Source organism: Eucalyptus grandis, chromosome 7, assembly GCF_016545825.1.
Source record: "Eucalyptus grandis isolate ANBG69807.140 chromosome 7, ASM1654582v1, whole genome shotgun sequence".
In the NCBI taxonomy this organism is placed as follows: Eukaryota; Viridiplantae; Streptophyta; class Magnoliopsida; order Myrtales; family Myrtaceae; genus Eucalyptus; species Eucalyptus grandis.
In genome coordinates this window covers 8,243,279-8,260,434 of record NC_052618.1, presented here as the reverse complement: position 1 = coordinate 8,260,434, position 17,156 = coordinate 8,243,279, and the positions used below count along the sequence as shown (strand labels likewise).

The following is a 17,156-nucleotide window of genomic DNA, read 5'->3' as shown; positions in this document are numbered from 1 at the left end:
TCGATCGAAATCTCGACCCGGGAAATCGTCAAAATAAAAATAAAAAACAGAAATAAATCTAAAATCGATCGAAATCTCGACCCGGCAAATCGTCAAAATAAAAATAAAAACGAAAAAGAGGGTGCAACACGAGGACTTCCCGGAGGTCACCCATCCTAGTACTACTCTCGCCCAAGCACGCTTAACCGGAGTTACGATGGGATCCGGTGCATTAGTGCTGGTATGATCGCACCCGTCATGTTACGCATTGCAAACTTATTTGAAGCAAAAGCCATTTCTCGTCTTAAGAAATGTCCGCGAGTTCTACTTCCGGCTTTCGAGCCGTTGCGCAATCGCCGGATAAATTAACGATATATTAACTTAGAAACAACGGAAAATATACGGAGAACTTTTAAAAACCGTTTCCCTCGATCGAAATCTCGACCCGGAAATCGTCAAAATAAGAATAAAAAACAGAAATAAATCTAAAATCGATCGAAATCTCGACCCGGCAAATCGTCAAAATAAAAATAAAAACGAAAAGAGGGGTGCAACACGAGGACTTCCCGGGAGGTCACCCATCCTAGTACTACTCTCGCCCAAGCACGCTTAACCGGAGTTACGATGGGATCCGGTGCATTAGTGCTGGTATGATCGCACCCGTCATGTTACGCATTGCAAACTTATTTGAAGCAAAAGCCATTTCTCGTCTTAAGAAATGTCCGCGAGTTCTACTTCCGGCTTTCGAGCCGTTGCGCAATCGCCGGATAAATTAACGATATATTAACTTAGAAACAACGGAAAATATACGGAGAACTTTTAAAAACCGTTTCCCTCGATCGAAATCTCGACCGGGAAATCGTCAAAATAAAATAAAAAACAGAAATAAATCTAAAATCGATCGAAATCTCGACCCGGCAAATCGTCAAAATAAAAATAAAAACGAAAAAGAGGGGTGCAACACGAGGACTTCCCGGGAGGTCACCCATCCTAGTACTACTCTCGCCCAAGCACGCTTAACCGGAGTTACGATGGGATCCGGTGCATTAGTGCTGGTATGATCGCACCCGTCATGTTACGCATTGCAAACTTATTTGAAGCAAAAGCCATTTCTCGTCTTAAGAAATGTCCGCGAGTTCTACTTCCGGCTTTCGAGGAGCCGTTGCGCAATCGCCGGATAAATTAACGATATATTAACTTAGAAACAACGGAAAATATACGGAGAACTTTTAAAAACCGTTTCCCTCGATCGAAATCTCGACCCGGAAATCGTCAAAATAAAAATAAAAAACAGAAATAAATCTAAAATCGATCGAAATCTCGACCCGGCAAATCGTCAAAATAAAAATAAAAACGAAAAAGAGGGGTGCAACACGAGGACTTCCCGGGAGGTCACCCATCCTAGTACTACTCTCGCCCAAGCACGCTTAACCGGAGTTACGATGGGATCCGGTGCATTAGTGCTGGTATGATCGCACCCGTCATGTTACGCATTGCAAACTTATTTGAAGCAAAAGCCATTTCTCGTCTTAAGAAATGTCCGCGAGTTCTACTTCCGGCTTTCGAGGAGCCGTTGCGCAATCGCCGGATAAATTAACGATATATTAACTTAGAAACAACGGAAAATATACGGAGAACTTTTAAAAACCGTTTCCCTCGATCGAAATCTCGACCCGGGAAATCGTCAAAATAAAAATAAAAAACAGAAATAAATCTAAAATCGATCGAAATCTCGACCCGGCAAATCGTCAAAATAAAAATAAAAACGAAAAGAGGGGTGCAACACGAGGACTTCCCAGGAGGTCACCCATCCTAGTACTACTCTCGCCCAAGCACGCTTAACCGGAGTTACGATGGGATCCGGTGCATTAGTGCTGGTATGATCGCACCCGTCATGTTACGCATTGCAAACTTATTTGAAGCAAAAGCCATTTCTCGTCTTAAGAAATGTCCGCGAGTTCTACTTCCGGCTTTCGAGGAGCCGTTGCGCAATCGCCGGATAAATTAACGATATATTAACTTAGAAACAACGGAAAATATACGGAGAACTTTTTAAAAACCGTTTCCCTCGATCGAAATCTCGACCCGGGAAATCGTCAAAATAAAATAAAAAACAGAAATAAATCTAAAATCGATCGAAATCTCGACCCGGCAAATCGTCAAAATAAAAATAAAAACGAAAAGAGGGGTGCAACACGAGGACTTCCCGGGAGGTCACCCATCCTAGTACTACTCTCGCCCAAGCACGCTTAACCGGAGTTACGATGGGATCCGGTGCATTAGTGCTGGTATGATCGCACCCGTCATGTTACGCATTGCAAACTTATTTGAAGCAAAAGCCATTTCTCGTCTTAAGAAATGTCCGCGAGTTCTACTTCCGGCTTTCGAGGAGCCGTTGCGCAATCGCCGGATAAATTAACGATATATTAACTTAGAAACAACGGAAAATATACGGAGAACTTTTAAAAACCGTTTCCCTCGATCGAAATCTCGACCGGGAAATCGTCAAAATAAAAATAAAAAACAGAAATAAATCTAAAATCGATCGAAATCTCGACCCGGCAAATCGTCAAAATAAAAATAAAAACGAAAAAGAGGGGTGCAACACGAGGACTTCCCAGGAGGTCACCCATCCTAGTACTACTCTCGCCCAAGCACGCTTAACTTCGGAGTTCTGATGGGATCCGGTGCATTAGTGCTGGTATGATCGCACCCGTCATGTTACGCATTGCAAACTTATTTGAAGCAAAAGCCATTTCTCGTCTTAAGAAATGTCCGCGAGTTCTACTTCCGGCTTTCGAGGAGCCGTTGCGCAATCGCCGGATAAATTAACGATATATTAACTTAGAAACAACGGAAAATATACGGAGAACTTTTAAAAACCGTTTCCCTCGATCGAAATCTCGACTCGGGAAATCGTCAAAATAAAAATAAAAAACAGAAATAAATCTAAAATCGATCGAAATCTCGACCCGGCAAATCGTCAAAATAAAAATAAAAACGAAAAAGAGGGGTGCAACACGAGGACTTCCCGGGAGGTCACCCATCCTAGTACTACTCTCGCCCAAGCACGCTTAACCGGAGTTACGATGGGATCCGGTGCATTAGTGCTGGTATGATCGCACCCGTCATGTTACGCATTGCAAACTTATTTGAAGCAAAAGCCATTTTCGTCTTAAGAAATGTCCGCGAGTTCTACTTCCGGCTTTCGAGGAGCCGTTGCGCAATCGCCGGATAAATTAACGATATATTAACTTAGAAACAACGGAAAATATACGGAGAACTTTTAAAAACCGTTTCCCTCGATCGAAATCTCGACCGGGAAATCGTCAAAATAAAAATAAAAAACAGAAATAAATCTAAAATCGATCGAAATCTCGACCCGGCAAATCGTCAAAATAAAAATAAAAACGAAAAAGAGGGGTGCAACACGAGGACTTCCCGGAGGTCACCCATCCTAGTACTACTCTCGCCCAAGCACGCTTAACCGGAGTTCGATGGGATCCGGTGCATTAGTGCTGGTATGATCGCACCCGTCATGTTACGCATTGCAAACTTATTTGAAGCAAAAGCCATTTCTCGTCTTAAGAAATGTCCGCGAGTTCTACTTCCGGCTTTCGAGGAGCCGTTGCGCAATCGCCGGATAAATTAACGATATATTAACTTAGAAACAACGGAAAATATACGGAGAACTTTTAAAAACCGTTTCCCTCGATCGAAATCTCGACCGGGAAATCGTCAAAATAAAAATAAAAAACAGAAATAAATCTAAAATCGATCGAAATCTCGACCCGGCAAATCGTCAAAATAAAAATAAAAACGAAAAAGAGGGGTGCAACACGAGGACTTCCCGGGGAGGTCACCCATCCTAGTACTACTCTCGCCCAAGCACGCTTAACCGGAGTTACGATGGGATCCGGTGCATTAGTGCTGGTATGATCGCACCCGTCATGTTACGCATTGCAAACTTATTTGAAGCAAAAGCCATTTCTCGTCTTAAGAAATGTCCGCGAGTTCTACTTCCGGCTTTCGAGCCGTTGCGCAATCGCCGGATAAATTAACGATATATTAACTTAGAAACAACGGAAAATATACGGAGAACTTTTAAAAACCGTTTCCCTCGATCGAAATCTCGACTCGGAAATCGTCAAAATAAAATAAAAAACAGAAATAAATCTAAAATCGATCGAAATCTCGACCCGGCAAATCGTCAAAATAAAAATAAAAACGAAAAAAAAAGGGGTGCAACACGAGGACTTCCCGGGAGGTCACCCATCCTAGTACTACTCTCGCCCAAGCACGCTTAACCGGAGTTACGATGGGATCCGGTGCATTAGTGCTGGTATGATCGCACCCGTCATGTTACGCATTGCAAACTTATTTGAAGCAAAAGCCATTTCTCGTCTTAAGAAATGTCCGCGAGTTCTACTTCCGGCTTTCGAGCCGTTGCGCAATCGCCGGATAAATTAACGATATATTAACTTAGAAACAACGGAAAATATACGGAGAACTTTTAAAAACCGTTTCCCTCGATCGAAATCTCGACCCGGGAAATCGTCAAAATAAAAATAAAAAACAGAAATAAATCTAAAATCGATCGAAATCTCGACCCGGCAAATCGTCAAAATAAAAATAAAAACGAAAAAGAGGGGTGCAACACGAGGACTTCCCGGGAGGTCACCCATCCTAGTACTACTCTCGCCCAAGCACGCTTAACTTCGGAGTTCTGATGGGATCCGGTGCATTAGTGCTGGTATGATCGCACCCGTCATGTTACGCATTGCAAACTTATTTGAAGCAAAAGCCATTTCTCGTCTTAAGAAATGTCCGCGAGTTCTACTTCCGGCTTTCGAGCCGTTGCGCAATCGCCGGATAAATTAACGATATATTAACTTAGAAACAACGGAAAATATACGGAGAACTTTTAAAAACCGTTTCCCTCGATCGAAATCTCGACCCGGGAAATCGTCAAAATAAAAATAAAAAACAGAAATAAATCTAAAATCGATCGAAATCTCGACCCGGCAAATCGTCAAAATAAAAATAAAAACGAAAAAGGGGTGCAACACGAGGACTTCCCGGAGGTCACCCATCCTAGTACTACTCTCGCCCAAGCACGCTTAACCGGAGTTCGATGGGATCCGGTGCATTAGTGCTGGTATGATCGCACCCGTCATGTTACGCATTGCAAACTTATTTGAAGCAAAAGCCATTTCTCGTCTTAAGAAATGTCCGCGAGTTCTACTTCCGGCTTTCGAGCCGTTGCGCAATCGCCGGATAAATTAACGATATATTAACTTAGAAACAACGGAAAATATACGGAGAACTTTTAAAAACCGTTTCCCTCGATCGAAATCTCGACCCGGGAAATCGTCAAAATAAAAATAAAAAACAGAAATAAATCTAAAATCGATCGAAATCTCGACCCGGCAAATCGTCAAAATAAAAATAAAAACGAAAAAGAGGGGTGCAACACGAGGACTTCCCGGAGGTCACCCATCCTAGTACTACTCTCGCCCAAGCACGCTTAACCGGAGTTACGATGGGATCCGGTGCATTAGTGCTGGTATGATCGCACCCGTCATGTTACGCATTGCAAACTTATTTGAAGCAAAAGCCATTTCTCGTCTTAAGAAATGTCCGCGAGTTCTACTTCCGGCTTTCGAGGAGCCGTTGCGCAATCGCCGGATAAATTAACGATATATTAACTTAGAAACAACGGAAAATATACGGAGAACTTTTAAAAACCGTTTCCCTCGATCGAAATCTCGACCCGGGAAATCGTCAAAATAAAATAAAAAACAGAAATAAATCTAAAATCGATCGAAATCTCGACCCGGCAAATCGTCAAAATAAAAATAAAAACGAAAAAGAGGGGTGCAACACGAGGACTTCCCGGAGGTCACCCATCCTAGTACTACTCTCGCCCAAGCACGCTTAACCGGAGTTACGATGGGATCCGGTGCATTAGTGCTGGTATGATCGCACCCGTCATGTTACGCATTGCAAACTTATTTGAAGCAAAAGCCATTTTCGTCTTAAGAAATGTCCGCGAGTTCACTTCCGGCTTTCGAGCCGTTGCGCAATCGCCGGATAAATTAACGATATATTAACTTAGAAACAACGGAAAATATACGGAGAACTTTTAAAAACCGTTTCCCTCGATCGAAATCTCGACCCGGGAAATCGTCAAAATAAAAATAAAAAACAGAAATAAATCTAAAATCGATCGAAATCTCGACCCGGCAAATCGTCAAAATAAAAATAAAAACGAAAAAGAGGGGTGCAACACGAGGACTTCCCGGGAGGTCACCCATCCTAGTACTACTCTCGCCCAAGCACGCTTAACCGGAGTTACGATGGGATCCGGTGCATTAGTGCTGGTATGATCGCACCCGTCATGTTACGCATTGCAAACTTATTTGAAGCAAAAGCCATTTCTCGTCTTAAGAAATGTCCGCGAGTTCTACTTCCGGCTTTCGAGGCCGTTGCGCAATCGCCGGATAAATTAACGATATATTAACTTAGAAACAACGGAAAATATACGGAGAACTTTTAAAAACCGTTTCCCTCGATCGAAATCTCGACTCGGGAAATCGTCAAAATAAAAATAAAAAACAGAAATAAATCTAAAATCGATCGAAATCTCGACCCGGCAAATCGTCAAAATAAAAATAAAAACGAAAAAGAGGGGTGCAACACGAGGACTTCCCGGGAGGTCACCCATCCTAGTACTACTCTCGCCCAAGCACGCTTAACTTCGGAGTTCTGATGGGATCCGGTGCATTAGTGCTGGTATGATCGCACCCGTCATGTTACGCATTGCAAACTTATTTGAAGCAAAAGCCATTTCTCGTCTTAAGAAATGTCCGCGAGTTCTACTTCCGGCTTTCGAGGAGCCGTTGCGCAATCGCCGGATAAATTAACGATATATTAACTTAGAAACAACGGAAAATATACGGAGAACTTTTAAAAACCGTTTCCCTCGATCGAAATCTCGACCCGGGAAATCGTCAAAATAAGAATAAAAAACAGAAATAAATCTAAAATCGATCGAAATCTCGACCCGGCAAATCGTCAAAATAAAAATAAAAACGAAAAGAGGGGTGCAACACGAGGACTTCCCAGGAGGTCACCCATCCTAGTACTACTCTCGCCCAAGCACGCTTAACCGGAGTTACGATGGGATCCGGTGCATTAGTGCTGGTATGATCGCACCCGTCATGTTACGCATTGCAAACTTATTTGAAGCAAAAGCCATTTCTCGTCTTAAGAAATGTCCGCGAGTTCTACTTCCGGCTTTCGAGCCGTTGCGCAATCGCCGGATAAATTAACGATATATTAACTTAGAAACAACGGAAAATATACGGAGAACTTTTAAAAACCGTTTCCCTCGATCGAAATCTCGACTCGGGAAATCGTCAAAATAAAAATAAAAAAAACAGAAATAAATCTAAAATCGATCGAAATCTCGACCCGGCAAATCGTCAAAATAAAAATAAAAACGAAAAAGAGGGGTGCAACACGAGGACTTCCCAGGAGGTCACCCATCCTAGTACTACTCTCGCCCAAGCACGCTTAACTTCGGAGTTATGATGGGATCCGGTGCATTAGTGCTGGTATGATCGCACCCGTCATGTTACGCATTGCAAACTTATTTGAAGCAAAAGCCATTTCTCGTCTTAAGAAATGTCCGCGAGTTCTACTTCCGGCTTTCGAGCCGTTGCGCAATCGCCGGATAAATTAACGATATATTAACTTAGAAACAACGGAAAATATACGGAGAACTTTTAAAAACCGTTTCCCTCGATCGAAATCTCGACCGGAAATCGTCAAAATAAAATAAAAAACAGAAATAAATCTAAAATCGATCGAAATCTCGACCCGGCAAATCGTCAAAATAAAAATAAAAACGAAAAAGAGGGGTGCAACACGAGGACTTCCCGGGAGGTCACCCATCCTAGTACTACTCTCGCCCAAGCACGCTTAACCGGAGTTACGATGGGATCCGGTGCATTAGTGCTGGTATGATCGCACCCGTCATGTTACGCATTGCAAACTTATTTGAAGCAAAAGCCATTTCTCGTCTTAAGAAATGTCCGGCGAGTTCTACTTCCGGCTTTCGAGGAGCCGTTGCGCAATCGCCGGATAAATTAACGATATATTAACTTAGAAACAACGGAAAATATACGGAGAACTTTTAAAAACCGTTTCCCTCGATCGAAATCTCGACCCGGGAAATCGTCAAAATAAGAATAAAAAACAGAAATAAATCTAAAATCGATCGAAATCTCGACCCGGCAAATCGTCAAAATAAAAATAAAAACGAAAAGAGGGGTGCAACACGAGGACTTCCCGGGAGGTCACCCATCCTAGTACTACTCTCGCCCAAGCACGCTTAACCGGAGTTACGATGGGATCCGGTGCATTAGTGCTGGTATGATCGCACCCGTCATGTTACGCATTGCAAACTTATTTGAAGCAAAAGCCATTTCTCGTCTTAAGAAATGTCCGCGAGTTCTACTTCCGGCTTTCGAGGAGCCGTTGCGCAATCGCCGGATAAATTAACGATATATTAACTTAGAAACAACGGAAAATATACGGAGAACTTTTAAAAACCGTTTCCCTCGATCGAAATCTCGACCCGGGAAATCGTCAAAATAAAAATAAAAAACAGAAATAAATCTAAAATCGATCGAAATCTCGACCCGGCAAATCGTCAAAATAAAAATAAAAACGAAAAAGAGGGGTGCAACACGAGGACTTCCCAGGAGGTCACCCATCCTAGTACTACTCTCGCCCAAGCACGCTTAACTTCGGAGTTATGATGGGATCCGGTGCATTAGTGCTGGTATGATCGCACCCGTCATGTTACGCATTGCAAACTTATTTGAAGCAAAAGCCATTTCTCGTCTTAAGAAATGTCCGCGAGTTCTACTTCCGGCTTTCGAGGAGCCGTTGCGCAATCGCCGGATAAATTAACGATATATTAACTTAGAAACAACGGAAAATATACGGAGAACTTTTAAAAACCGTTTCCCTCGATCGAAATCTCGACCCGGAAATCGTCAAAATAAAATAAAAAACAGAAATAAATCTAAAATCGATCGAAATCTCGACCCGGCAAATCGTCAAAATAAAAATAAAAACGAAAAAGAGGGGTGCAACACGAGGACTTCCCGGGAGGTCACCCATCCTAGTACTACTCTCGCCCAAGCACGCTTAACTTCGGAGTTCTGATGGGATCCGGTGCATTAGTGCTGGTATGATCGCACCCGTCATGTTACGCATTGCAAACTTATTTGAAGCAAAAGCCATTTCTCGTCTTAAGAAATGTCCGCGAGTTCTACTTCCGGCTTTCGAGGAGCCGTTGCGCAATCGCCGGATAAATTAACGATATATTAACTTAGAAACAACGGAAAATATACGGAGAACTTTTAAAAACCGTTTCCCTCGATCGAAATCTCGACTCGGGAAATCGTCAAAATAAAAATAAAAAACAGAAATAAATCTAAAATCGATCGAAATCTCGACCCGGCAAATCGTCAAAATAAAAATAAAAACGAAAAGAGGGGTGCAACACGAGGACTTCCCGGAGGTCACCCATCCTAGTACTACTCTCGCCCAAGCACGCTTAACCGGAGTTCGATGGGATCCGGTGCATTAGTGCTGGTATGATCGCACCCGTCATGTTACGCATTGCAAACTTATTTGAAGCAAAAGCCATTTCTCGTCTTAAGAAATGTCCGCGAGTTCTACTTCCGGCTTTCGAGGAGCCGTTGCGCAATCGCCGGATAAATTAACGATATATTAACTTAGAAACAACGGAAAATATACGGAGAACTTTTAAAAACCGTTTCCCTCGATCGAAATCTCGACCCGGGAAATCGTCAAAAATAAAAATAAAAAACGAAATAAATCTAAATCGAACGAAATCTCGACCCGGCAAATCGTCAAAATAAAAATAAAAACGAAAAAGAGGGGTGCAACACGAGGACTTCCCAGGAGGTCACCCATCCTAGTACTAGTCTCGCCCAAGCACGCTTAACCGGAGTTACGATGGGATCCGGTGCATTAGTGCTGGTATGATCGCACCCGTCATGTTACGCATTGCAAACTTATTTGAAGCAAAAGCCATTTCTCGTCTTAAGAAATGTCCGCGAGTTCTACTTCCGGCTTTCGAGGAGCCGTTGCGCAATCGCCGGATAAATTAACGATATATTAACTTAGAAACAACGGAAAATATACGGAGAACTTTTAAAAACCGTTTCCCTCGATCGAAATCTCGACCCGGGAAATCGTCAAAATAAAAATAAAAAACAGAAATAAATCTAAAATCGATCGAAATCTCGACCCGGCAAATCGTCAAAATAAAAATAAAAACGAAAAAGAGGGGTGCAACACGAGGACTTCCCAGGAGGTCACCCATCCTAGTACTACTCTCGCCCAAGCACGCTTAACTTCGGAGTTCTGATGGGATCCGGTGCATTAGTGCTGGTATGATCGCACCCGTCATGTTACGCATTGCAAACTTATTTGAAGCAAAAGCCATTTCTCGTCTTAAGAAATGTCCGCGAGTTCTACTTCCGGCTTTCGAGGCCGTTGCGCAATCGCCGGATAAATTAACGATATATTAACTTAGAAACAACGGAAAATATACGGAGAACTTTTAAAAACCGTTTCCCTCGATCGAAATCTCGACCCGGGAAATCGTCAAAATAAAAATAAAAAACAGAAATAAATCTAAAATCGATCGAAATCTCGACCCGGCAAATCGTCAAAATAAAAATAAAAACGAAAAAGAGGGGTGCAACACGAGGACTTCCCGGAGGTCACCCATCCTAGTACTACTCTCGCCCAAGCACGCTTAACCGGAGTTACGATGGGATCCGGTGCATTAGTGCTGGTATGATCGCACCCGTCATGTTACGCATTGCAAACTTATTTGAAGCAAAAGCCATTTCTCGTCTTAAGAAATGTCCGCGAGTTCTACTTCCGGCTTTCGAGCCGTTGCGCAATCGCCGGATAAATTAACGATATATTAACTTAGAAACAACGGAAAATATACGGGAGAACTTTTAAAAACCGTTTCCCTCGATCGAAATCTCGACCCGGGAAATCGTCAAAATAAAAATAAAAAACAGAAATAAATCTAAAATCGATCGAAATCTCGACCCGGCAAATCGTCAAAATAAAAATAAAAACGAAAAAGAGGGGTGCAACACGAGGACTTCCCGGGAGGTCACCCATCCTAGTACTACTCTCGCCCAAGCACGCTTAACTTCGGAGTTCTGATGGGATCCGGTGCATTAGTGCTGGTATGATCGCACCCGTCATGTTACGCATTGCAAACTTATTTGAAGCAAAAGCCATTTCTCGTCTTAAGAAATGTCCGCGAGTTCTACTTCCGGCTTTCGAGCCGTTGCGCAATCGCCGGATAAATTAACGATATATTAACTTAGAAACAACGGAAAATATACGGAGAACTTTTAAAAACCGTTTCCCTCGATCGAAATCTCGACCGGGAAATCGTCAAAATAAAAATAAAAAACAGAAATAAATCTAAAATCGATCGAAATCTCGACCCGGCAAATCGTCAAAATAAAAATAAAAACGAAAAGAGGGGTGCAACACGAGGACTTCCCGGGAGGTCACCCATCCTAGTACTACTCTCGCCCAAGCACGCTTAACCGGAGTTACGATGGGATCCGGTGCATTAGTGCTGGTATGATCGCACCCGTCATGTTACGCATTGCAAACTTATTTGAAGCAAAAGCCATTTCTCGTCTTAAGAAATGTCCGCGAGTTCTACTTCCGGCTTTCGAGCCGTTGCGCAATCGCCGGATAAATTAACGATATATTAACTTAGAAACAACGGAAAATATACGGAGAACTTTTAAAAACCGTTTCCCTCGATCGAAATCTCGACCGGGAAATCGTCAAAATAAAATAAAAAAAGAAATAAATCTAAAATCGATCGAAATCTCGACCCGGCAAATCGTCAAAATAAAAATAAAAACGAAAAAGAGGGGTGCAACACGAGGACTTCCCGGGAGGTCACCCATCCTAGTACTACTCTCGCCCAAGCACGCTTAACCGGAGTTACGATGGGATCCGGTGCATTAGTGCTGGTATGATCGCACCCGTCATGTTACGCATTGCAAACTTATTTGAAGCAAAAGCCATTTCTCGTCTTAAGAAATGTCCGCGAGTTCTACTTCCGGCTTTCGAGGAGCCGTTGCGCAATCGCCGGATAAATTAACGATATATTAACTTAGAAACAACGGAAAATATACGGAGAACTTTTAAAAACCGTTTCCCTCGATCGAAATCTCGACCCGGAAATCGTCAAAATAAAATAAAAAACAGAAATAAATCTAAAATCGATCGAAATCTCGACCCGGCAAATCGTCAAAATAAAAATAAAAACGAAAAAAGGGGTGCAACACGAGGACTTCCCGGAGGTCACCCATCCTAGTACTACTCTCGCCCAAGCACGCTTAACCGGAGTTCGATGGGATCCGGTGCATTAGTGCTGGTATGATCGCACCCGTCATGTTACGCATTGCAAACTTATTTGAAGCAAAAGCCATTTCTCGTCTTAAGAAATGTCCGCGAGTTCTACTTCCGGCTTTCGAGGAGCCGTTGCGCAATCGCCGGATAAATTAACGATATATTAACTTAGAAACAACGGAAAATATACGGAGAACTTTTAAAAACCGTTTCCCTCGATCGAAATCTCGACCCGGGAAATCGTCAAAATAAAAATAAAAAACAGAAATAAATCTAAAATCGATCGAAATCTCGACCCGGCAAATCGTCAAAATAAAAATAAAAACGAAAAAAGGGGTGCAACACGAGGACTTCCCAGGAGGTCACCCATCCTAGTACTACTCTCGCCCAAGCACGCTTAACTTCGGAGTTCTGATGGGATCCGGTGCATTAGTGCTGGTATGATCGCACCCGTCATGTTACGCATTGCAAACTTATTTGAAGCAAAAGCCATTTCTCGTCTTAAGAAATGTCCGCGAGTTCTACTTCCGGCTTTCGAGGAGCCGTTGCGCAATCGCCGGATAAATTAACGATATATTAACTTAGAAACAACGGAAAATATACGGAGAACTTTTAAAAACCGTTTCCCTCGATCGAAATCTCGACCCGGGAAATCGTCAAAATAAAATAAAAAACAGAAATAAATCTAAAATCGATCGAAATCTCGACCCGGCAAATCGTCAAAATAAAAATAAAAACGAAAAAGAGGGGTGCAACACGAGGACTTCCCAGGAGGTCACCCATCCTAGTACTACTCTCGCCCAAGCACGCTTAACTTCGGAGTTATGATGGGATCCGGTGCATTAGTGCTGGTATGATCGCACCCGTCATGTTACGCATTGCAAACTTATTTGAAGCAAAAGCCATTTCTCGTCTTAAGAAATGTCCGCGAGTTCTACTTCCGGCTTTCGAGGAGCCGTTGCGCAATCGCCGGATAAATTAACGATATATTAACTTAGAAACAACGGAAAATATACGGAGAACTTTTAAAAACCGTTTCCCTCGATCGAAATCTCGACCGGGAAATCGTCAAAATAAAAATAAAAAACAGAAATAAATCTAAAATCGATCGAAATCTCGACCCGGCAAATCGTCAAAATAAAAATAAAAACGAAAAAGGGGTGCAACACGAGGACTTCCCGGGAGGTCACCCATCCTAGTACTACTCTCGCCCAAGCACGCTTAACCGGAGTTCGATGGGATCCGGTGCATTAGTGCTGGTATGATCGCACCCGTCATGTTACGCATTGCAAACTTATTTGAAGCAAAAGCCATTTCTCGTCTTAAGAAATGTCCGCGAGTTCTACTTCCGGCTTTCGAGGCCGTTGCGCAATCGCCGGATAAATTAACGATATATTAACTTAGAAACAACGGAAAATATACGGAGAACTTTTAAAAACCGTTTCCCTCGATCGAAATCTCGACTCGGGAAATCGTCAAAATAAAAATAAAAAACAGAAATAAATCTAAAATCGATCGAAATCTCGACCCGGCAAATCGTCAAAATAAAAATAAAAACGAAAAGAGGGGTGCAACACGAGGACTTCCCGGAGGTCACCCATCCTAGTACTACTCTCGCCCAAGCACGCTTAACCGGAGTTCGATGGGATCCGGTGCATTAGTGCTGGTATGATCGCACCCGTCATGTTACGCATTGCAAACTTATTTGAAGCAAAAGCCATTTCTCGTCTTAAGAAATGTCCGCGAGTTCTACTTCCGGCTTTCGAGCCGTTGCGCAATCGCCGGATAAATTAACGATATATTAACTTAGAAACAACGGAAAATATACGGAGAACTTTTAAAAACCGTTTCCCTCGATCGAAATCTCGACCCGGGAAATCGTCAAAATAAAAATAAAAAACAGAAATAAATCTAAAATCGATCGAAATCTCGACCCGGCAAATCGTCAAAATAAAAATAAAAACGAAAAAGGGGTGCAACACGAGGACTTCCCGGAGGTCACCCATCCTAGTACTACTCTCGCCCAAGCACGCTTAACCGGAGTTACGATGGGATCCGGTGCATTAGTGCTGGTATGATCGCACCCGTCATGTTACGCATTGCAAACTTATTTGAAGCAAAAGCCATTTCTCGTCTTAAGAAATGTCCGCGAGTTCTACTTCCGGCTTTCGAGCCGTTGCGCAATCGCCGGATAAATTAACGATATATTAACTTAGAAACAACGGAAAATATACGGAGAACTTTTAAAAACCGTTTCCCTCGATCGAAATCTCGACCCGGGAAATCGTCAAAATAAAAATAAAAAACAGAAATAAATCTAAAATCGATCGAAATCTCGACCCGGCAAATCGTCAAAATAAAAGTAAAAACGAAAAAGAGGGGTGCAACACGAAGACTTCCCAGGAGGTCACCCATCCTAGTACTAGTCTCGCCCAAGCACGCTTAACTTCGGAGTTCTGATGGGATCCGATGCCTTAGTGCTGGAATGATCGCACCCGTCATGTTACGCATTGCAAACTTATTTGAAGCAAAAGCCATTTCTCGTCTTAAGAAATGTCGGGAGAGTTCTACTTCCGGCTTTCGAGGAGCCGTTGCGCAATCGCCGGATAAATTAACGATATATTAACTTAGAAACAACGGAAAATATACGGAGAACTTTTAAAAACAGTTTCCCTCGATCGAACTCTCGACACGGGAAATCGTCAAAATAAAAATAAAAAACAGAAATAAATCTAAAATCGATCGAAATCTCGACCCGGCAAATCGTCAAAATAAAAATAAAAACGAAAAGAGGGGTGCAACACGAGGACTTCCCGGGAGGTCACCCATCCTAGTACTACTCTCGCCCAAGCACGCTTAACCGGAGTTACGATGGGATCCGGTGCATTAGTGCTGGTATGATCGCACCCGTCATGTTACGCATTGCAAACTTATTTGAAGCAAAAGCCATTTCTCGTCTTAAGAAATGTCCGCGAGTTCTACTTCCGGCTTTCGAGGAGCCGTTGCGCAATCGCCGGATAAATTAACGATATATTAACTTAGAAACAACGGAAAATATACGGAGAACTTTTAAAAACCGTTTCCCTCGATCGAAATCTCGACCGGGAAATCGTCAAAATAAAAATAAAAAACAGAAATAAATCTAAAATCGATCGAAATCTCGACCCGGCAAATCGTCAAAATAAAAATAAAAACGAAAAAGAGGGGTGCAACACGAGGACTTCCCGGAGGTCACCCATCCTAGTACTACTCTCGCCCAAGCACGCTTAACCGGAGTTCGATGGGATCCGGTGCATTAGTGCTGGTATGATCGCACCCGTCATGTTACGCATTGCAAACTTATTTGAAGCAAAAGCCATTTCTCGTCTTAAGAAATGTCCGCGAGTTCTACTTCCGGCTTTCGAGGAGCCGTTGCGCAATCGCCGGATAAATTAACGATATATTAACTTAGAAACAACGGAAAATATACGGAGAACTTTTAAAAACCGTTTCCCTCGATCGAAATCTCGACCCGGGAAATCGTCAAAATAAAAATAAAAAACAGAAATAAATCTAAAATCGATCGAAATCTCGACCCGGCAAATCGTCAAAATAAAAATAAAAACGAAAAGAGGGGTGCAACACGAGGACTTCCCGGGAGGTCACCCATCCTAGTACTACTCTCGCCCAAGCACGCTTAACCGGAGTTACGATGGGATCCGGTGCATTAGTGCTGGTATGATCGCACCCGTCATGTTACGCATTGCAAACTTATTTGAAGCAAAAGCCATTTCTCGTCTTAAGAAATGTCCGCGAGTTCTACTTCCGGCTTTCGAGGAGCCGTTGCGCAATCGCCGGATAAATTAACGATATATTAACTTAGAAACAACGGAAAATATACGGAGAACTTTTAAAAACCGTTTCCCTCGATCGAAATCTCGACCCGGGAAATCGTCAAAATAAGAATAAAAAACAGAAATAAATCTAAAATCGATCGAAATCTCGACCCGGCAAATCGTCAAAATAAAAATAAAAACGAAAAAGAGGGGTGCAACACGAGGACTTCCCGGGAGGTCACCCATCCTAGTACTACTCTCGCCCAAGCACGCTTAACCGGAGTTCGATGGGATCCGGTGCATTAGTGCTGGTATGATCGCACCCGTCATGTTACGCATTGCAAACTTATTTGAAGCAAAAGCCATTTCTCGTCTTAAGAAATGTCCGCGAGTTCTACTTCCGGCTTTCGAGGAGCCGTTGCGCAATCGCCGGATAAATTAACGATATATTAACTTAGAAACAACGGAAAATATACGGAGAACTTTTAAAAACCGTTTCCCTCGATCGAAATCTCGACCGGGAAATCGTCAAAATAAAAATAAAAAACAGAAATAAATCTAAAATCGATCGAAATCTCGACCCGGCAAATCGTCAAAATAAAAATAAAAACGAAAAAGAGGGGTGCAACACGAGGACTTCCCGGGAGGTCACCCATCCTAGTACTACTCTCGCCCAAGCACGCTTAACCGGAGTTACGATGGGATCCGGTGCATTAGTGCTGGTATGATCGCACCCGTCATGTTACGCATTGCAAACTTATTTGAAGCAAAAGCCATTTCTCGTCTTAAGAAATGTCCGCGAGTTCTACTTCCGGCTTTCGAGGAGCCGTTGCGCAATCGCCGGATAAA

The 17,156-nt window shown here is 42.7% G+C and overlaps 42 non-coding genes across 42 annotated transcripts; all 42 read right to left on the bottom strand.

The window, feature by feature from the left end:
• Positions 1-118: 118 nt before the first annotated feature.
• Positions 119-234, bottom strand: LOC120296506. Its single transcript, XR_005553460.1, has one exon. It is a non-coding gene; the product is annotated as a 5S ribosomal RNA (ribosomal RNA).
• A 290-nt stretch (positions 235-524) lies between these two features.
• On the bottom strand, positions 525-641 carry LOC120296465. Its single transcript, XR_005553419.1, has one exon. It is a non-coding gene; the product is annotated as a 5S ribosomal RNA (ribosomal RNA).
• A 290-nt stretch (positions 642-931) lies between these two features.
• Positions 932-1,048, bottom strand: LOC120296463. The gene has a single exon (XR_005553417.1). It is a non-coding gene; the product is annotated as a 5S ribosomal RNA (ribosomal RNA).
• Positions 1,049-1,342: 294 nt separating this feature from the next.
• Positions 1,343-1,459, bottom strand: LOC120296462. Its single transcript, XR_005553416.1, has one exon. It is a non-coding gene; the product is annotated as a 5S ribosomal RNA (ribosomal RNA).
• A 294-nt stretch (positions 1,460-1,753) lies between these two features.
• On the bottom strand, positions 1,754-1,870 carry LOC120296430. The gene has a single exon (XR_005553384.1). It is a non-coding gene; the product is annotated as a 5S ribosomal RNA (ribosomal RNA).
• A 294-nt stretch (positions 1,871-2,164) lies between these two features.
• LOC120296461 lies at positions 2,165-2,281 on the bottom strand. Its single transcript, XR_005553415.1, has one exon. It is a non-coding gene; the product is annotated as a 5S ribosomal RNA (ribosomal RNA).
• A 294-nt stretch (positions 2,282-2,575) lies between these two features.
• LOC120296431 lies at positions 2,576-2,694 on the bottom strand. The gene has a single exon (XR_005553385.1). It is a non-coding gene; the product is annotated as a 5S ribosomal RNA (ribosomal RNA).
• Positions 2,695-2,989: 295 nt separating this feature from the next.
• LOC120296460 lies at positions 2,990-3,106 on the bottom strand. Its single transcript, XR_005553414.1, has one exon. It is a non-coding gene; the product is annotated as a 5S ribosomal RNA (ribosomal RNA).
• Positions 3,107-3,399: 293 nt separating this feature from the next.
• On the bottom strand, positions 3,400-3,514 carry LOC120296484. Its single transcript, XR_005553438.1, has one exon. It is a non-coding gene; the product is annotated as a 5S ribosomal RNA (ribosomal RNA).
• Positions 3,515-3,808: 294 nt separating this feature from the next.
• Positions 3,809-3,926, bottom strand: LOC120296505. Its single transcript, XR_005553459.1, has one exon. It is a non-coding gene; the product is annotated as a 5S ribosomal RNA (ribosomal RNA).
• A 292-nt stretch (positions 3,927-4,218) lies between these two features.
• Positions 4,219-4,335, bottom strand: LOC120296459. The gene has a single exon (XR_005553413.1). It is a non-coding gene; the product is annotated as a 5S ribosomal RNA (ribosomal RNA).
• A 292-nt stretch (positions 4,336-4,627) lies between these two features.
• LOC120296542 lies at positions 4,628-4,746 on the bottom strand. Its single transcript, XR_005553491.1, has one exon. It is a non-coding gene; the product is annotated as a 5S ribosomal RNA (ribosomal RNA).
• A 290-nt stretch (positions 4,747-5,036) lies between these two features.
• LOC120296483 lies at positions 5,037-5,151 on the bottom strand. The gene has a single exon (XR_005553437.1). It is a non-coding gene; the product is annotated as a 5S ribosomal RNA (ribosomal RNA).
• Positions 5,152-5,443: 292 nt separating this feature from the next.
• LOC120296501 lies at positions 5,444-5,559 on the bottom strand. Its single transcript, XR_005553455.1, has one exon. It is a non-coding gene; the product is annotated as a 5S ribosomal RNA (ribosomal RNA).
• Positions 5,560-5,853: 294 nt separating this feature from the next.
• On the bottom strand, positions 5,854-5,969 carry LOC120296500. The gene has a single exon (XR_005553454.1). It is a non-coding gene; the product is annotated as a 5S ribosomal RNA (ribosomal RNA).
• A 290-nt stretch (positions 5,970-6,259) lies between these two features.
• On the bottom strand, positions 6,260-6,376 carry LOC120296458. The gene has a single exon (XR_005553412.1). It is a non-coding gene; the product is annotated as a 5S ribosomal RNA (ribosomal RNA).
• A 293-nt stretch (positions 6,377-6,669) lies between these two features.
• Positions 6,670-6,788, bottom strand: LOC120296538. The gene has a single exon (XR_005553487.1). It is a non-coding gene; the product is annotated as a 5S ribosomal RNA (ribosomal RNA).
• A 294-nt stretch (positions 6,789-7,082) lies between these two features.
• LOC120296429 lies at positions 7,083-7,199 on the bottom strand. The gene has a single exon (XR_005553383.1). It is a non-coding gene; the product is annotated as a 5S ribosomal RNA (ribosomal RNA).
• Positions 7,200-7,493: 294 nt separating this feature from the next.
• Positions 7,494-7,612, bottom strand: LOC120296554. The gene has a single exon (XR_005553502.1). It is a non-coding gene; the product is annotated as a 5S ribosomal RNA (ribosomal RNA).
• A 289-nt stretch (positions 7,613-7,901) lies between these two features.
• LOC120296457 lies at positions 7,902-8,018 on the bottom strand. The gene has a single exon (XR_005553411.1). It is a non-coding gene; the product is annotated as a 5S ribosomal RNA (ribosomal RNA).
• A 295-nt stretch (positions 8,019-8,313) lies between these two features.
• Positions 8,314-8,430, bottom strand: LOC120296456. Its single transcript, XR_005553410.1, has one exon. It is a non-coding gene; the product is annotated as a 5S ribosomal RNA (ribosomal RNA).
• Positions 8,431-8,725: 295 nt separating this feature from the next.
• LOC120296553 lies at positions 8,726-8,844 on the bottom strand. The gene has a single exon (XR_005553501.1). It is a non-coding gene; the product is annotated as a 5S ribosomal RNA (ribosomal RNA).
• A 293-nt stretch (positions 8,845-9,137) lies between these two features.
• Positions 9,138-9,256, bottom strand: LOC120296532. The gene has a single exon (XR_005553480.1). It is a non-coding gene; the product is annotated as a 5S ribosomal RNA (ribosomal RNA).
• A 294-nt stretch (positions 9,257-9,550) lies between these two features.
• Positions 9,551-9,665, bottom strand: LOC120296482. Its single transcript, XR_005553436.1, has one exon. It is a non-coding gene; the product is annotated as a 5S ribosomal RNA (ribosomal RNA).
• Positions 9,666-9,959: 294 nt separating this feature from the next.
• On the bottom strand, positions 9,960-10,076 carry LOC120296474. Its single transcript, XR_005553428.1, has one exon. It is a non-coding gene; the product is annotated as a 5S ribosomal RNA (ribosomal RNA).
• Positions 10,077-10,371: 295 nt separating this feature from the next.
• On the bottom strand, positions 10,372-10,490 carry LOC120296575. The gene has a single exon (XR_005553522.1). It is a non-coding gene; the product is annotated as a 5S ribosomal RNA (ribosomal RNA).
• Positions 10,491-10,783: 293 nt separating this feature from the next.
• On the bottom strand, positions 10,784-10,899 carry LOC120296499. Its single transcript, XR_005553453.1, has one exon. It is a non-coding gene; the product is annotated as a 5S ribosomal RNA (ribosomal RNA).
• A 293-nt stretch (positions 10,900-11,192) lies between these two features.
• Positions 11,193-11,311, bottom strand: LOC120296520. Its single transcript, XR_005553470.1, has one exon. It is a non-coding gene; the product is annotated as a 5S ribosomal RNA (ribosomal RNA).
• A 290-nt stretch (positions 11,312-11,601) lies between these two features.
• LOC120296455 lies at positions 11,602-11,718 on the bottom strand. Its single transcript, XR_005553409.1, has one exon. It is a non-coding gene; the product is annotated as a 5S ribosomal RNA (ribosomal RNA).
• Positions 11,719-12,007: 289 nt separating this feature from the next.
• Positions 12,008-12,124, bottom strand: LOC120296454. The gene has a single exon (XR_005553408.1). It is a non-coding gene; the product is annotated as a 5S ribosomal RNA (ribosomal RNA).
• Positions 12,125-12,416: 292 nt separating this feature from the next.
• LOC120296481 lies at positions 12,417-12,531 on the bottom strand. The gene has a single exon (XR_005553435.1). It is a non-coding gene; the product is annotated as a 5S ribosomal RNA (ribosomal RNA).
• Positions 12,532-12,825: 294 nt separating this feature from the next.
• Positions 12,826-12,944, bottom strand: LOC120296563. Its single transcript, XR_005553511.1, has one exon. It is a non-coding gene; the product is annotated as a 5S ribosomal RNA (ribosomal RNA).
• Positions 12,945-13,238: 294 nt separating this feature from the next.
• Positions 13,239-13,357, bottom strand: LOC120296551. The gene has a single exon (XR_005553499.1). It is a non-coding gene; the product is annotated as a 5S ribosomal RNA (ribosomal RNA).
• Positions 13,358-13,649: 292 nt separating this feature from the next.
• Positions 13,650-13,765, bottom strand: LOC120296572. Its single transcript, XR_005553519.1, has one exon. It is a non-coding gene; the product is annotated as a 5S ribosomal RNA (ribosomal RNA).
• Positions 13,766-14,057: 292 nt separating this feature from the next.
• On the bottom strand, positions 14,058-14,172 carry LOC120296480. Its single transcript, XR_005553434.1, has one exon. It is a non-coding gene; the product is annotated as a 5S ribosomal RNA (ribosomal RNA).
• A 290-nt stretch (positions 14,173-14,462) lies between these two features.
• On the bottom strand, positions 14,463-14,578 carry LOC120296498. The gene has a single exon (XR_005553452.1). It is a non-coding gene; the product is annotated as a 5S ribosomal RNA (ribosomal RNA).
• Positions 14,579-14,870: 292 nt separating this feature from the next.
• LOC120296559 lies at positions 14,871-14,989 on the bottom strand. The gene has a single exon (XR_005553507.1). It is a non-coding gene; the product is annotated as a 5S ribosomal RNA (ribosomal RNA).
• A 295-nt stretch (positions 14,990-15,284) lies between these two features.
• Positions 15,285-15,401, bottom strand: LOC120296452. Its single transcript, XR_005553406.1, has one exon. It is a non-coding gene; the product is annotated as a 5S ribosomal RNA (ribosomal RNA).
• Positions 15,402-15,695: 294 nt separating this feature from the next.
• On the bottom strand, positions 15,696-15,810 carry LOC120296479. The gene has a single exon (XR_005553433.1). It is a non-coding gene; the product is annotated as a 5S ribosomal RNA (ribosomal RNA).
• Positions 15,811-16,104: 294 nt separating this feature from the next.
• Positions 16,105-16,221, bottom strand: LOC120296451. The gene has a single exon (XR_005553405.1). It is a non-coding gene; the product is annotated as a 5S ribosomal RNA (ribosomal RNA).
• A 295-nt stretch (positions 16,222-16,516) lies between these two features.
• LOC120296571 lies at positions 16,517-16,632 on the bottom strand. The gene has a single exon (XR_005553518.1). It is a non-coding gene; the product is annotated as a 5S ribosomal RNA (ribosomal RNA).
• A 294-nt stretch (positions 16,633-16,926) lies between these two features.
• LOC120296450 lies at positions 16,927-17,043 on the bottom strand. Its single transcript, XR_005553404.1, has one exon. It is a non-coding gene; the product is annotated as a 5S ribosomal RNA (ribosomal RNA).
• Positions 17,044-17,156: the final 113 nt, after the last annotated feature.